Source organism: Petaurus breviceps, unplaced genomic scaffold (genome assembly GCF_028583685.1).
Source record: "Petaurus breviceps papuanus isolate PSGF00001 unplaced genomic scaffold, PetGlider_PUasm1.0 90702, whole genome shotgun sequence".
In the NCBI taxonomy this organism is placed as follows: domain Eukaryota; kingdom Metazoa; phylum Chordata; class Mammalia; order Diprotodontia; family Petauridae; genus Petaurus; species Petaurus breviceps.
The window spans coordinates 1,705,263-1,719,402 of NW_027187317.1; positions in this window are offsets into that span (position 1 = coordinate 1,705,263).

Consider the following 14,140-nt stretch of genomic DNA (forward strand, 5'->3'; position numbering starts at 1 on the left):
AGCATGAGCCCAGTCTCCTCAGAGACCTAGGCAATATAGGGAGAGTGTCCCTGGTTCTGGGGAGGTGGAATATTTGTAGCTTCTATTCTTGCTATGTGTTCTTAATATGTTCCTTTGTAAAAGGTAATTGATGCTAATTGGTTAAATGATACATAAAGGGTCAATCACTAGTAAAATCAATGATATACAGGAAATACTAATTATAACTAGCAATTGATATTTAGAATGGGGTCTTGAACCAATGGCATTAGAAAAGAATCCCATAACCACTCTGGGGTAACCAGAACTAGCATTTGCCTAGAACTTGTCTTTTGACTCCCAATCCACTGTACTTTCAACTGCATTAAACTGTCTTCCACATTCCAGATGACCTGGTATTAGCTCAAGTGCTTATAGAAAGAAATTAAAAATGAGGCCAAGTGTGCAGCCAATACTGTGCCCCAACCATAGCTGGCAATGATTAACTTGGTGATGTGAAGGTCTTTGTGAAAAAACATGGGTAGATCAGTAGCCATATAGTGGAATAGTGGAAAGCAGGCTAGATGGGGAAACAGATACTTAGGTTTGTATTCTGACTCTTATATTTAGAGTACATTCAAGTGACTAGCAAATCATTTAGCCAATCTGGGCCAGCCAGCACAGTGCCTGGCACATAAAAGATGGTTAGCAAATGTTTCTGATCAGAGAAGCTAGAAGGGACCTTAGAATAATTCTGCTCCTACAACTCCACTTTACAGATGAGGAAACAGAGTTTCATAGAAGTTAAGAGACTTCCCCAAGTTCTTGAAAGTAGAAAATGGAGATCTGGGATATGAATCCATGTTCTCTGGCTCCAAATCTAACATGTTTTCTACCACAAAATACTGTCAATCTGTTGACATATTGATTCAGCCTCAGTTTCCTCATCTGTAAAATATCTATCACATTGGGTCATTGTCAGGAGAGCACTTGGTAAACTTTAAAGCATCTTATAAATGGGAGGCATCATAGCAAAAGAATGACAGGTTTGGAGTCAGGAAGACCCAGGTTCAAGTTCTGCCTTAGACAGGCACTTACTTTGTGACCTTGAGACCAACTCAGTCAACCTCTCACTGCCCCGGGTAATTTTCTGATACTAAATTCTAGATGAGTTGCCAATCTGGATCAGAGAAGAGAGGATCCACATGGGAAGTTCTCCACACAGAGCAATGAAACTGCAGGTCTCTATGAAAATAAAATAAATTTAATATGAATTATTATCTAATCCAAACCCATTAGCCCTAAGGACCACATACTCTCAGGATGTAGAATAAGTAGGGCCATTTTCCCATATGCAGGCTACTATTTCCTCTTTCATCTTTTATTCACACACTAAAGAAAGCATTGAATTTGGAAGCACCTTCAACAAAAGAAGAATCAGCAAAAATCTTGGTGAGACTCCCCTCAAGGGACAGAGTCAAGTTTTTCAGAAAGGAAGTTAGAGAGCAGAATCAGACCCTAAATAAGCTTCTTCCCTCCACTGGTTTAATCCTTTGCCAATGTATTTGTTTCAAAAAGTTTCTAGTTTTCACTGTTTATGTCATGGTTACTGCTCATGAAGTTTAGAAACAAGGTCATGAGGACTAATGTCTCTATCTAATACTAATCCCACCTGGGACAGGGTCATCTAAATCATATTGTTGAGTCACGAGTCACAAGGATCCCTGTTTGAACAAAAATGCCAGAATTCCCAGGACAGGGAAATTGGATCTTTCTTGTCCCTCAAGAAGATAGGAATTCATAATCTCAACCCCATCCCCCAAAGGTAACATAATAACATGGCTCTTCTTTCTTCCTTCCCTTCTTGTTGTCTTTCTTTTCCAAAGATCACTTTTGATTTAGAAATGGCAGAAGGACCAATGGAGGGATTGGCCAGTGAGAGCACAGTGCTTAGGAGCATGTAGAATATGCTCTGCCTAATGTATTTCCACATGATGTTTGGTGGGTCCATTTTTGGATATGTATGATGATTCTTAATAAAAGAACCTATTCCTCTGTTTCAGTTTGGGATTTGTTTTTACTTCTGTCATTGCTATATTTTCTCATTAAATACCCCTTTATAAAAGCAAATTGGTCACTAATGATATTGAAGAGATATCAACTGGTCAAAATTGTATTGGATGCTAATCATTGGTTAAATGATATTGATAGATATATTATATAGAGATAATATTATATATATTTAATTGATCAATAATAATTGATTGATCAATATATATATTGAATATATTATATACATTATTGATAGATAAAGTATATTAGTTTGATATTAGTGGGAACATGCCAGTTGGGGGCTCATGAAAAAGCACATTGGAGAAAATTCTACAACTATGTAGAGCACTTTGAAGGAAGGTGTAGAAGGATTAACCTCTCTCTTGGACCCAGTTGATTTATAAGAGCAGGGTTTAGGAGAGTAGCTTATTGTATGTGCTAAATTTTCATTGATGATCTTTTAAATAAAGTTTTATCCATAAATTTTGATTTTAAATCACACTAATTTTTAAATAATCTCTCTTCCCTCCCCTTTCTAGAGAGCCATACCATGTAACAAACAGAAAAAAAAAGAGAAAAAGGCAGTCCAGAAAAATTACCCAACACATTAACGGAATCTGGCATTGTATGCATGATTCTATAACCACAATCCCTCATTTCTGCAAAGAAGAAAAATATATTTTCTCATCTTTTTTGGGGGGCCATGTATAGTCATTAAAATCACATGACAGTCAGTATCTTCCTTTTTTTTTCTCTTCCCATTTACCTTGTGGTATCCATTATGTATATTGTTTTCCTAGATCTGCTTACTTTATTTTTCGCCAGTTCATGTAATTCTTCACATACCTCTCTGTATTATTCATATTAGCATGCTTTTTTAAGTTTAATATAACTCAGATAAATGTTGCTTAAGTCTATCATTTTGCCAGGACCTCTGTAAACAATAATGCATGATGAAAAGTATATGCCATTATAAATGAGGATCCAATTAAATTCAACTCAACATTTAAGTACCTACAAGGTACCAAACACTGCTCTGGGTGCTGGGGATACAAAGCCAAAATTCAAAAAGTTCCTATCCTAGAGGAATTTATACTGCATGAGGCAGGGGTAATAACATTTAAACAGATTAGTAAACACAAGATAATTTCGGAATAGAAAAATGCATCATTTATTCCCCACCAAAAAAAAAATGTACAAATGTGCAAGAAGTCTTAAACAACAATTTTCCCTGAGACATTCCTAACTATTTGACTCAAAACCAGAAAGACAGTAGAGTCATTTTTCTCAACCTTTCAATAAAAAGCACACAACATTTCTCAGTTCTACAAAAAGCTCCAAGCATATTACCCAGGATGTCAACTGATTTAAAATATCATCTTGCATTTGTCTTGGCCACATTAATGAGATCTGTTTTACCAATACATTTATATTTATTATGACTCAGGGCAGATTATAGTTGTTAAAGTTTGTCCTCAGGACATGAAAACACTCCTTTGTCATTAATACATTTTGTAATATAAACCATGATGTCAGGTCAATGTAAAGGGTAAAAACTTTCCTAAAGTATGCACACATCATTTTTTAAAGCAATTGAGCCTAATGGAATAACAAAGGTCATCATAACAAACCATTACAGCTTTGGTCTTGGCAACTCTGACCAAGAAGAACCTCCAAGAAGCGGTCATCATTTCTCCCATGTTATGGCATCCAGACGACAGGCATGGCTTGCAAATGAGTCATATGGGCTCAGGAGCGCGGTAGCGATGGGAAGGCTGGACGATCAACCATAGGATTGTTTACTGAGAGCTTTCCCGGATGATGTTAACCAGAGCTGCTAGAAAAGAAGAGCACTCCAGCTGTCCCAGCCTCACAGACTAACAAGCTTACTTAATTGCTGGGTCAGTAATCTGGAACACCCCCACCCCCATCCAATTAGACCTACTCGATCTCAAGCTGTATCAGGTGTAAAAATATTCATCAGAAATGACATTGACAATGATTCTTTGGCACTGGTCTCTGGTCTTTCACTTAAAACAGCAATTCTTAGAGGAAAGGAGGAGGTGGGAATTGGGGAAATTGACTTGGAAGCTTGTCAAAACCTGAAATTATTCATGCCAGTGCAAGAACTCAGATGGAAGAAGTAAAGGAGGACTGAAGGGAAAAGATTAAGAACTGTTGGATTTTCATAGGAGATAAAGAAATGAATGACAGCTCCAGAGATGTTGGTTGTGAAGACAAATAAATATTGGCTATGGAAGGCAAAAGATAGGAAGACTTCACAGTCATAAAAACTGAAAGTGGGGGAAATTGGGTAAAAATATCTCACCCTTCAAAAGGGCTAAGGCAAAAGAAGTTGAAGACCTATTTTCTTGTTGAGAAACCACTCACCCCCTCCTTGAACCAGGCCAGTGGTCCAACTTGAAACTTCCCAAAAGGAGCTGTCCCAAAGGCAGGTCCCCAACCTTGGTTTCAGCTGAAAAAATCAGTGGCTGAGTTTGGCAGAACATCCAAAATTCTTGGCATTCCAGTGTCTGCGGCTTTACCACTTAGTCCACTTACAGGTCCACCATCTAGAATGATGAAATAAAATCCTATAATCCTAAAAGATGCATTGTTGTTGTTCAGTCTTCTTTTCAATTATGTCTGACTCTTCATGACTCCATTTTGGGTTTTCTTGGCAAAGATACTGGAGTGATTTGCCATTTTATTCTCTTGCTTATCTTATAGATGAGGAAACTGAGGCACACAGGGTTAAGTGACTTGACCAGGGTCACACAGCTAGTAAGTGTCTGAAGCCATATTTGAACTCAAGAAGATGAATGAGTCTTCCTGACTCCAGGCCTGGTACTCTACCCACTTTATACATCTTTTGTCATATTTTTCTCATAGGAACCTATGCAGCTGGGCCAGATTTCTACCTTCATTCTACCTTAGGTACCTTGGAAGCTATCTCATCTCATTTTGGTCATTACTTGGGAAAAGATTCAGTATCACATCATGAGATGAATACCTGGTGCTAAGACACTGTTCTCAGTACTCTAAGATTACAATGAAATGACCTGTATATTTATACCATCACAGTAGAAGGGGAAGATAACTTTTGTATATAACTTTAAAGTATTCAAAGGAAGTTATATAGAGTATCTCATTTGATCCTTGGGAAATATCCTGTGAGATAACTCCTACATGGTCTCCATTTTACAGTTGGAAAGACTAATGCTTAGAGAGATGAGACAGCTAGGTGGTACAGGCTACTTAAACCTCCCTCAGCTTCAGCTTTCCCACATGTAAAATGGGGATAATAATATCGATTACTTCACAGGGTTATCATGAGGATTAAATGAGATAACTCATGTAAAAGTATTCCCTTTACAGGCGGCCAGGTGGCTCACCAAGTAAGAGCACTGGCCCCAGTGTCAGGAGGACCTGGGGATCAAATCCAGGCTCAGATACTTAGCACCACACACAGAAATAACTGGCCATGTAACCTTGAGCAAGTTACTTAACCCCAATTGCTTAAAAAAAAGTATTCCCATAAAGCACTATATACATGACAACTGCTCATATTAAGTGACTTGCCATACAGCTTATAAGTGTCAGAGGTGGAATTCAAACCCATGTCTCTCCTGATTCTAAGTTCAGGGTTCTTTCTGATGTACCACACTGCTTCATTTGTGTTGACATCAACATCTCTCCAATTAGATTGTAAGCTCCTTGAGGACTTATCTCTTGCCTCTTTTTGCATCCCTAGAACTTAGCACAGTTCATGTCATATGGTAGGCACTTAATAAATGTTTATTGACTGACTGAACTTTGCTTAATCAAGGACAGTTTTGTGGAATGGGAAAGTTTGAAAGAGAATTTCACGAACTGGATGAACATAGTGGCCTGAAAATGTAAGCATCCTTCCATGGTCAGTTGTTTAGATATTGGTAGAATCTTAGTCATTTAATATCAAATCACCCAATCTGAATGGCTAGCCAGCATTCATCTAAATTAAGAATTTCCTAAAACATGTGCCAAAAGAGACCTTTTCATGTATTATTTCTAGGCAAAGTTTTAGCTGGAAGTGAGAAAGAGTAAGGAAAGGACCTGGAATAATGCCCTTCATCTATAACTAGTGTGATACAGGGGAAAGAGGGATGGATTTAGAGTCAGAGGACCTTGGTTGAAATCCTTGCTCTACTGCCTATTACCTAGGTAAGTCTTTTAACCTCTTTGGGACTTAGTTTATTTTTCTATAACCTCCAGGGGCCCTCATAGCTCTAACTAAAAATTTCACTAATTCTTACCAATCCCAACCACCATTCCCTATCCCTGAAAAAAATGAGAAAGATGAATAGATAGATAAGCAAAGTAGGAGAGAAAAAGAAAAAGAAGAGCCTGAGGAAAGATGGACCATGTGAATTAGAGGGAGAGAGAAAAGGTTTAGGAGAGTAGACCAAAATAGAAAGGAAAATGGGAGAATCTGGGTGGTGCCTTGCACATAGTAGGTCCTCAAATATTTGTTAAATAAACAGAAGAACAGGAATATCATTCTACCTCACTCCCAAACCCATTTATGGGTTTAATTTTGTGATTATCTGTAGCATCTCTAAATCTGTTTCTGCCCTATTATTATTAGATCAGCTCTCTTGGAAAAGATTCATGAGACACAAGGAAGATCTGGAAACTTTCAATGACCTAATGAGACAAGGTCCCAGACTTCTGGCCCATGATCTCGTTCTTTTTTTCTCCTGACTCCCTAATGCTTTAATAAGTATTTGCAGAACAATAATCCTAAAAAAGCTTAAAATTAGAGAGTGAAAAGAAGGGAAAGTTGAAACTAGGTTTACTTTGCTAACTTTCTTTTTTTAAACTCTCGCTCTGAATGTATCATTAGTTATTTCTCTAACATTCGTCATGTTTTGCAGACTTGCTTCTGGGCATAGATTTTCCCTTTTCTACAACTTACTAGCCATCCTTCATATGTACTGTACTCCAGTTGTTCTTTATCTGCTGTTCAAAGGGGTCTTGTATTTTTCTTACTTTTCTTACATATATATGCGTATATATATATATACATATATAGTTATTCTGAACTTGACAAACACAAACAACCACAGACTTTTCCAAATAAAAAGAGAAAAAGAGGGTCATATATGAAACAGTGAGTCTCTATTACAGTCCCTATGCAGTTTAATATTTTAAAGTATATAATAAATTCAATATATTAGCTCCAAAGCTACCCTGCTTATCTGAATTTCTTTCTATTCTTTATTGTAGTTTCAAAAATAATGCTTTCTAAAATTTTTAATAATTAGCAGTAATTAATTTTAAATTTATATTAAATTTAAAAGTAAAAAAGAAAAACATCCATTTTATTTTAAATAAATTTTAATTAATGCTTTTTTCCTTTTGCAAGTTTTTAAACTTTTTTTACTTTTGGCTCTCTTCTCTCTTATCATTCTCCCTTCCTAAATTAAAACATTCTTCCAAAGGGGCTTTTATTCTTCTAAAAATACTTCTGAAGACAGAAAGAGGTAGGGATCTTTTTTCCCTGATGAAACTATTGCAGCCTTTTTTTTATGAAGAAGATGAAGAGGATTCTTGTGAAAAGACTTTATTTGGCATCCTGAATGAACTAAATCATTTGGGACTATGTTCTCAGAAATGAAGCGAAGTTACATGTAGTTACAAGTATTTGAGATAACTCTGACATTTCTTAAGATAAAATAACATAAGTAATTATGTCTGTTTTAATATTTGTTATTGCTAATAAACTGTAATTTCAGTAAAAAAATCTTTCTTACTACACAAATTCTATCATCTCTAAAATCAAAATTTACAACATGTACTTCCCAAGGCAGCAATCAATAAATGGGGTCTATTATTTAATTTGGTTGCCTCATCATTACATATAAATGATATGCGGTAACTAGGCAGTGCAGTGGATAGAGCACTGAAGTTAGAGTTAGGAAGTCCTGAATTCAAATGTAGACTCAGATACTTATTAACTGTGTGACCCTGGGCAAGTCACTTCACCTGTATCTGCCTCAGTTTTCTCTTCTACACAATGAGGAGAATAATAACACCTACCTCCTAAGGTTGTTGTGAAGGAAGAAATTATTTAATTGTTGAGAAGATGTGTTGCAAACCTTAAATGCTACATACTTGCTAATAAAAAGAATATTCCATTTTCACTGGTAGTTCCATTTAATGAAGACTTAAGGACTTCATTAAATAATGCCACATTTCTTCCCCACTTGTCAAAATAATCAGTACAAATGCTTCTCCTGCTCTTTCATTTGCCAGTGAGACAGTGAACCCTCTATCAATGTTATTCTTCCCAATACCACTCATTAAAATAGTGTATTCTATACAAATTTTAGGGCCTACAACATTGGATGCTCACTTGCCATTTTTAAGCAAAATGCTCCTTTGGAGCAAGTTTTTGAGACCTCACACTCATCACACTGTCTATATTGTGAGGCTGGTTTGATGTATTGGTTAGTTTTACTTAACTGTTTCCCTCCATTTTATTTTACATTATTTGTTATTGGCTCTCTGGCTAGTGAAGAGAGGAAGAATATAGTTGAAAGTAGGCAAAATGAACATTGATTTAGAGCTGGAAGTGACAGATGTCACATAGGCCAACTCCCTCATTTGATAGATGAAGAAACTGAGGCCCAGGGAGATTATCACAGAGGTAGAAGTGACAGAAGCAGGATGGGAACCCCTGTTCCATATACCCAAAGCCATCCCTCCTTCTACTGCACTAAGCTGCTCCACCTCAATTTTACTTTTTTGTTTTGCAAAAGATATCAATAAAATAATTTTTTTTAAAGATACTGCACATATATCATCTGGGATGTTTTCTGACACAGTCTTGTAAATAGTTTTCATGTGTCATTTGACTCCAAATGATTTTTATGAGTTTGTCACCAACATTGCTCTTTTTTTTTTTTTGCTTTTTGGAGGGCAATTGGGGTTAAGTGACTTGCCCAAGGTCACATGGCTAGTTTTCCCAACATTGCTCTTTTTTTTTTTTTGCTTTTTGAAGGGCAATTGGGGTTAAGTGACTTGCCCAAGGTCACATGGCTAGTTTTCCCAACATTGCTCTTGCCCCAACTACCCCCACCTTCTCATAGTTCTTTAACTATGTTTATCTTTGATATATGCCTCTCTCTCTCTCTCTCTCTCTCTCTCTCTCTCTCTCTCTCTCTCGTATATGTGTTCTCTTACTGTTCTAGTTTCTCTGATGCATAGCAATGGAGTTGGGGGTAGCGTAATATTCCCTCTGGACTAACTCCTCCTTCCTACCCTCACTTTTCCTCCTTCTTGTTCTCACTTCTTTTAGCCTCACTTCTTCCCCTTCCTGCCCTCCCTTCTCCCTCAATTCTCCCCCACCCCTACCCCTTCCTGTTCTGTTGTAAAGACACAAAGGTCTGCCTTCTCAAGATACAACAGAAACTTGGTAGCATCGCTGCTAGACTTCCCAAATTCTAACTGTTGGCTGTGAACGCTTGAGAACAATTTGTTCCAAAAGCCATGTAGCTGAAGCAGGCGTTGTAGACTGCTTAGAGTTTGGTCAGGCATTGAATACACCAAGGGCATCCACTGCACCTTGGGTCATCAAGAGTCATCTTGACTTTTGTCCTGCCACTGGACATCGATGACTCAGGAAGAGAGAGGGTGAGGCTAATGACTTCGTGTAACTCTGTCTCCCTTAAATACAATGCATTTGCAAGTCAAGACATTACCCCCTGATGTCATTGGTGCTCTTTGGAAAGGAAGGATGAACAACAGCAACAGTCCCATAGGGTATGACTGATTCTTTTCAATCAATCATAAAATATTTCCTCTGTCATGTCATGGGTTTTCATCCAATGATCAAATTCCTCCGCACCTCCCAAATTGATTAAGGACTTATTTGTATTTAGTTTACATCTTTGATTAAAGTCTGGACTTACTGTGTTAAATTGGGGTCAGATTATATCTTCCCTCACATTTACACTAGACACACACCTCTCTTGGGCTATGGTGGGCAGGTGGGTGGATATAGTACCTGGCAGAGACTGGACTCTGGTGGCTATTCAACTGTCCCACTTGCCTCAGTACCTCTAACATCTTTCTCAAAATTTATACACCTAGCATCTCACCCACCCCTACTCACATCTCAACCTGTAAGACTTCTCTAGTGCAAAGGAATGATGAGAATATCTCTTTATGTTCTATTCCCTTTTAAGTCAATGAATCAAAAACAATGTTTCCAACAGGTTTCATCTCATTTTCAGTCATAAAAGCAGGACTTTAGGGTAACATAAACTCACTCTTCTTTTCCAAAATCTCAATTATAGATCTGTAGATTAGTGTATAGAGCAGCCACAGGAAAGGAACTCCAAGGAGAAGGTGGATGGTTCATTTTGGTTTATTGTGATAATCTATTCCTGCTGTAAGGACATCTAAGGGATCTCTTTACATATTCCTGATGCCATATTTCAGCTGGAATGGGGAAGGAAGAGGGAGGGGATTAGATGTGTTTAGTACCTGGAACAAATGGCACATCAACACTGCCTCTGGCATTAAACAATTCATTAAACATGAAAAAGAAACAAACGTTATGGGTTTTAAACAGTCATGGACTAAAAGAAACATTGGCAGGAATTCCTAGATTCTAGGGGTGACTGAAGAATCATTCTTCACATGGAGTCTAAATATGAGTGGCAGGGGAAGGAGGCTTATTGCTGTAGAGAACTAGGGACCCCAAGTTTGCTGAGCCAGGGTGACAAGGAATATGAATGCGGGTGTAGGGCATGATTTCTAAAGTTCCTCCCAACATAAGGATCGTTGAGGGAGGGTGGTGTTAGAGTAGGGCTACAAGAACTGTGCCCCCAGGTGAAAATTTTGAGGGTGGGTGCTGTGAGTGCTTATATTCCTCTAAGGAAGAAAGGGGATGAACCTTATGGCAGGGTAAAGTGTATAGTAGGGAGATGTCACAGTACCCTCAGAGCTTTTTGGAAGCAGACTCCCACTAGGAACCAGAAGAGTGGCTCACTGAGTCTCTGACTCATTTTCAAGGGGTTAACTTGGTGGGGGAAGAGAATACAGAGGCCCTAGCTGGGAAAACCAAGCTCTAGACAGATTTAGGGGTGGGGAGGCACCCAAGAGGGAGCCTCATTGTAGCCACTGCCCATGACAACCCATCCCTTCATGGATGACAATGGTGGAATGAGGGATCATGGATATGCAGACTATCTTCCAGCTACTTCATTTTTTTCCAGCTACTCCTCCTCCCCCAACCATTTTCCCCTCACACACAAGGCTAGGGGCAGACCCAGACCCTTGTTCCCCCTGAGAGAGGCTAATAGATTGGGGTTGATGAGCTTGGAGGCTCCTTTGTACCACAGAAAGACTGAGAGGGAAATCTGCTAGCTCAGCTGTTTTTACCAAATCATGAGACTAAAATGCTGGTGCTTGGAGAGTGCCATTACCCCTAAGTGAACCTTGACCAAACTTCAACAACCTGACTAAAATATTTCTAAAATGTGGACTTGGGAAACCTGCATTCTAACATTAACTAAGGGTATCAGTTTCATTTTCTGTGCAAATGAAGGAGTTGGACAAAGTAGTCTCTCAGGCTTGTTCCAATTCTAACAATCTTTAAGATTTGGGCTACATTTGACTACACCTCAACTCAGCCTCAATTTCAGTAAGAATTGAACAAACCATGCTCTGTGACCTTGGAGAAGTCACTTCTCCTATATAGTACCTCAGTTCCCTTTTCTGTAAAACCAAGGGGAAGTGGCATGGTATAATAAATAGAATAGTGGACTTGGAGTAAGGAAAACCTGCATTTGAATCCCCTCTCTCTAACTTACCAACCATATGATCTGGGGCAAGTGATTTAACCTCTTTTGGTCTCAATTTCTTCATCTAGAAAACAAGGAGAAACTGGGAAATAAGATATACAGACACTGGGATATGGAGATCCATCTTGCCCTACTGGATAGTAAGGGGGGGAGGGGGGGGGGGGGGATATAGGAAAGAGCAGATTGGGAGAGGGGTATTCAGTGGGATCGCTGTTTTGGGGTGGTGGGTAGGGGACAGATGGGGAGAAAATGTATAACTCAAAATATTGTGGAAATGAATGTTATAAACTAAAAATAAACATAAAATTTATTAAAAAAAGAAAATGTAGACTACTGAGGTAGGGTAGGATACCAGATGAGCATAGACTAAAGAGGTTGGGGGGGGGGGCAGGAAAACATTACAAAAGTACTATGAGGAACATATTTCAGGATCTTATATGTACATTTCATTTAATATGAACGCTAAAGTGGCCAGTAGAAAATTAATTAATTAATGAGTAAAATAAGGAAGGTGGGAAAGATGGCCTCTGATGACCCTTTGATTTCTAAATCTATGATCCTATGTTTTGGGGAGTTGGACTAAATGATCCAGTTATTATTTATCAATTAAAATGATTACAGGCCTAATATTGTCATGATATTTTGAGGATTTTGAAGGAGGTTTAGTATCAAGTCCTCTTTTAGCCCCCTCCTCAGAAGCATCTATAGAAGTAGGGGTTACTACTGCATCCCTATTCCTCCATAATCAGGCTCCTTAGAAGTCAACTGCAGAAAAAAAAAACTAGACCTTGGCACTAGTTATCAAGAATAATTAGTTAAGGGGCAGTTAAGTGTACAGTGAATAGAGCACCGGCCCTAAAGTCAAGAGAACCTGAGTTTAAATCCGGCCTCAGACATTTAACACTTACTAGCTGTGTGACCTTGGTCAAGTCACTTAACCCCAATTTCCCTGCCTTTCCCCCTTCAAAAAGGTAAAAAAAAAAAATTTAAATCTTTTTTAAAAAAAGAATAATTAGTTAAAATGGAATTCTGTCAGATACTGTCCTTCTTCCCCCAGAATGGCCTTTTGGTATCTTGAGTTCTCCCTTCCTACACTGGGTGGTATTTGTCCCTCCTTCCAACTGAAGATAGCTTTCATACCACCAGCTCCGGGCACAAAATTCCTTGCTATGACTCTGCCATTCAGATCTAATGGCAAGGATCCAGAATCACAAAGCCCCTTCACAACTGTCACTTTGATGTTGTTATTACAGTAGTAATAACAGTTCAGTAGATATATCCCGCTCAGACAATAGAAGGCTCTTTACAACAAGGCCTTGTAGAAGGAGTAGAAAATATTAACTCTATTTTCAGTAGGTCCTGTGAAGCCACAGAGAGGAATATAAATGATATCTGGCTCCAGACCAGTAGGGGGACCAGAGCTGAAGCCATATATATAGTCCTGATGAGATCCTTAGGAACAGCTATGAATCAGCCCTTGCAATCCTGCTTGAAACAAATTCTCCCCAATTTGCCTGGAAGAAGAGCTTTGCATCCTTTCCACCCCCAAATACATGTATCTGTATTTACACATACACCGTTTGTATTCAATATGAAACTGAGTTCCCATAATTCTACTTGTAAAATCAAGATTGACATTGACATAATGTCATAGACCAACTTTGATTGATTTAGGGGAGCATTATGGTCGGGTAACGGAGAATCTGAGCTTATGTTTTCTATAATAAATTCACTAAATGTATAGGGGTTTTTGAGAGGAGATAATTCCTTTATAATATAAATACTTTTGAGAATAGCTTAATTTAAATTAGAACATCACATATATAATATATATGGCTAAAATTAGGAAAAAACAAATTAAGATAAAAAATTAGAAATGCTTAGGGAATTATGTAATAGTGCTTATAAAAACACATATTTTCAATTGGCCTAATCTCATAAATATAAACAACAATTGTTCATTAAAAATAATTTTATTGGGGCAGCTAGGTGGTGCAGTGAATAGAACACTGGCCCTGGAGTCAGGAGGACCTGAGCTCAAATCCAGCTTCAGACACTTAATATTTATTAGCCATGTGACCTTGGACAAGTCACTTAATCCCAACTTCCCTGCTTTTCCCCCTCCAAAAAGAAAAAAATATATAGTTTTCCTTTCTTGAATAAGGGAAATGTTTGGCTTCCTACAGTCACACCCCCTCTTATCTTTTTTTTTTTTTTTCTGATGGTCAGGACTTTTCTTTGCCTGCTCTTTGTTTAAGAGCTGCTTCTTCTACCAC